The sequence below is a fragment of the Nothoprocta perdicaria genome, unplaced genomic scaffold (genome assembly GCF_003342845.1).
Source record: "Nothoprocta perdicaria isolate Ctin4 unplaced genomic scaffold, notPer1 scaffold_210, whole genome shotgun sequence".
In the NCBI taxonomy this organism is placed as follows: Eukaryota; Metazoa; Chordata; class Aves; order Tinamiformes; family Tinamidae; genus Nothoprocta; species Nothoprocta perdicaria.
Window position 1 is genome coordinate 1,090,773 of NW_020455317.1, and position 4,021 is coordinate 1,094,793.

Here is a 4,021-nt window from a genome sequence, read left to right on the forward strand (position 1 = left end):
TTTTTTTTTATTTTTTTTTCCGGGGCGAGGAAATACCGGGCGCCGTGGAGGGGCACGGGGGCTGCGGGCTGCAGCCTGTCAGCTCTTTCGGTTTCTCCTTGGATCCAGCCCCGCGTTGCGGGGAAAAGCCCAAGTGCCCTGAACTTAAGTTGGATTTCTTTCTTTCTTTTGCTTTTATTTTCTTTTTCTGCTTGAAAATAGAAGGGGCAGGATGCATACGGGSAACATCTCGGGTGACCGGTAAGAAATAAAAATAAATAAATCCGGCTTGATTTAAATCACCCAGCGATGTATTTATTCCCTCCCGTCACCCTTTTCTGCTTTGGAACTGATTATGGAGCATTACATAAACTAGAGGAGAAATCCAGGCGGCTTTATTTTATTTTATTTTATTTTATTTTATTTTATTTTATTTTATTTTATTTTGCCCAGAAACGTTCCTGCTGGGATCGCTTCCCAGCGGTGGGAGGTTTCGGCGCCTGGCGCAGCCGAGGGCACCGATACTTTTACGCGGATAAAAAAAAAAAACTTAGGTGCGGGGGCAAGGGAGCGGGGGCGGCGCGGGCCGCTCCGCGGAGCCGCTTGCCCGGGCGCTATAAAGTTACGGCCCGCGCTGCGCCGCGGGGAGCGGGGCAGGCGCGGAGCGGGGCGCGCTGCCCCCCTCGCCCCCCGCCGCCGCGCAAACAAAGAGGGATATTTTTCCCCCTCCCCGTTCCGTTCCCGTTTTGCGCGTGTGTTTTCGCGGCGAGGCCGCGGCCCGTCCCTGCGCGTGGGCTCCGCGCCGCGGAGGGGCCCTGCGCGGCCCGCGGGTGGGCGCCCTCTGCCGGCCGCGCGGCGCCCCCCGCGGCCGCCCCGCACCTGCGCGGCCGGGCGCGCTAGGCCCGCGCCGGGCCCGCCCGCGGCGCCGCCGAGCCGAGCCCAGCCAAGCCGAGCCTAGCCGAGCCGGGCCGGGCCGGGGCCGGGGCGCCCGCGGTGGAGCCGCCGGGCTGGGCGGGCGGCGCTGGAGCCGCCGCTGCAAGTTGGGCACTCGCTCGCGCGCAGCGCCCCAACTTCGGCCGTGCCCCTGCTTGGCTGGGGAGAGACGCCGGGCGGCAAAAATCCCCCTCTCGCCGAGAGATGGAGCGCGGGAATAAACTCCTTGGCACCCTGCGCTCGTGKGGAGCCGTGAAGGGGGTGGGTGTCCCACGTCCCCCGGGCCGGCGAGCGGCGCCTCCGTTGCCTTATCCGCCGSCAGTGGCCGTAGGACGGCGGCTCAGTGGCTTGCGGGAGGCGGAGGGCGGCTCCATGAGTGCCATCCACCTCCGCGCTGCCCTGCGGGCCCCTTAGCGTTCCCCGAAATGCTGCGCTGCGTGGATAGGAGCCCACGGCGTGCGAGGGGCGATTCCGCCCTGGATGGCAGGGGGTGAAGGCTGCAGCCCTTCCGATGCGCCCCGCRTCGCCTGCAGCCCTGCCGGAGCGCCGCGTACACCTGGAGCACGTGGGAAGCCCTGGCTCGCCCACCGTGCCCACACATTGACTCCTGTGGCAGGAAACGTGCCCCAGGAGCAGATGTGGCACCCTATGGAAGGGCTCCGGGAGAGGCTCGAGTAACGTGGAGCACATGCAGAGAGTCGCGCACGGTCCTGGGTGTTTGGTGGGTGCCATGCGGGCGAGGACGAGGCGAGTGGCTCCGATACCGGCTCTGGGAAGCAGGATGATGCCTCACCTGTCATGCATAGGCGAGGCATGATAAATAAATAAATACTGAGTGTGGAATCCTGCCCCTGCTCCCTCTCCTAACCCTGCCTATGCAGAGGATTTTACTGTTAATTTTAAAAAGAATTTTGGATTGTAGCTGTCAGTATCCTCCTCTAGCAGTGCTTCTTGTTTCTTTTTCCTAAGTGTTTCAGAGCTGAGTGGTAAAATGAAGGACRTAATAAAAACTACCAGGTAAAACAAAGCAGGAATAACACCGCTGCGCAGGAGGTGACCTGGATTTTGGTTGCAGTTGCGAGCTGGAAAGGGAGATGCGCAGGGCTTCGGAGCGGGCCCCATCAGGTGTAATCCCGCACCGTCTCTGCTCCAGGGGTCACGCACACTTCCTGGAGTCCCCGCTCCGAGCGCTGCCCGCGTAGCCTCTCCTGCGGAGAGGCCTTTTCCAGAGGGCCTTCGGGATCGGRTGCTCGGGAGGTGTTGATGTGTTTTCGCCTTTTATTTTCTCCACGCTGATTACCTCTGTTTTGCTTTTGCTCCCCGGTGCTTTGCTTATTCGCAGTGTATTTTTAGCAGCAGCGTCAGTAGTTTTTTTATACGTGGGTGGCTCGCGGAATTAATATCTTGCAATATTTGTAAGTGGCACCGCGCCGCCGGTGCCGCCGCTGCAGCGCCATGCGGGCCGCCCCGAGCTGCTGCCTCCCCACGTCGGGCACGCGGGTCCGGGGGCACCCGAAACCCTCACCCCGGGCACGTCCCAGGGCCCATCCTGCTTTGCCACGGGATGCTCCGCACAGCCGGCGAAGCCCTGGCTGCCTTTGAGCAGCTTAAAGTCTYGCTAAAGCGCAGAAAACTTTCTCATGGGGAGGCAACACCGGCGACACCGAGTAAAGGTCTTTGCCCCAAAGTTTGTGCGCGGAGATGATAACTGGAAGGCGCTTCCTGTTTATGAAGTAATAACTATAACTGAAGCTAAATCAATGCTGGGACCAAAAGCCCAAGTTTTTATTAGCTCCGGATATGGCTGTAGCCAAGATAACAGGACGCCCCCTCCAGTTATAATTATTGCTCTTATCAGGCCGCAGTGCCTAGCGATTAGATGTGTTTTTTTAGGCGTACCGGGTGAAAATGCGGCTTTATTTTGGGGAGCGGAAGCGGCGCGGCCGGGCGCCGGGGCGGGCGGCCCAGCGGCGCGCGCGGACGCAGGGAGGGCAGCACCGAGCCTTGGCCGCGGCCCAGCACGTGCCTCCGCATGGCCGGCACCGGGTGGGAAGCGCTGCCAGCTCCCGACGGGCACCGCCTGTGGGAGAGCTTCCCCGGCCGCCCCGGGGCTTCGGGAGCGTCGCGTTCGTGCTCCCGTCTCCGTTTCCCCCGTGGCCACCGTCTCCTGCCCTCTTCGGCGCGCTGCGGTGGCCGAGGACGAGCRTGTTGCCCATGTCGGCGCTCGCTGCGTCTGGGCGAGAGCGGCGCCGGGCGCTTCCAGAGGCCCACCCTTTCCTTCTCGGATCCCGATTTAGGAAGGTATTTTAAGATCTATGCCTAAATTTAAGCTCGCCAGGCAGTCCTGCTGACTTCATTAAAATTGTTTATGCCTTTAGAGCCGAGCACATGCCTGGGTACCTTTCTGACTCATGGCCTCTATAGCTTAATCAGGCCATTTATAAAAACGAGGCTGTTTCCTCACCCATACTAGGAAATCTCTGCCCTCTAAGTGTGAAATCTTATTTATGTGGCTTTTTTTTTTTCTGCTGTTGGAAGGTTAACTGGTGGTTAAAAAGAAGCAAGTATTAAAAAGAAGCAAAAATCAAATGCGAGAGAAAAAACCTGTCTCTTCACCCATTTACATACCCTAATACAGAGCTAGGGTTTAACATGTGGCCTCCTCTCTTGAAGGTCTTCTCCCCGGCTAGCAGTGCAGAGTTCAGCTGCTGTTTCTGSACTGAACTCAGGTGGTAATTTCAGTGCAGACTGGGTGTTTAGTGATTTGTGTATTCCTAGAGTCATAAAATCCTTAAGGTTGGAAAGGACCTCTAGAGATCACCTAGTCCAACCCCTCTGCACACGCAGGGTCACCCAGAGCACGTGGCACAGGGCAGCATCCAAGCGGGTTTGGAAGACCTCCAGAGAGGGAGACTCCAGAGCCTCCCTGGGCAGCCTGTGCCAGGGCTCTGTCACCCTCACAGGAAAGAAATCTTTCTTTAAGTTCCTGCAGAATTTTGGTGCCTCAGCTTGTGGCCGTTTCCTCTAGTCCTATCGCTGGCCACCACTGAAAAGAGGCCGCCCCCCTCCTCCTCACTGCCTCCCTTGAGGTATTTATACACGCTGATCA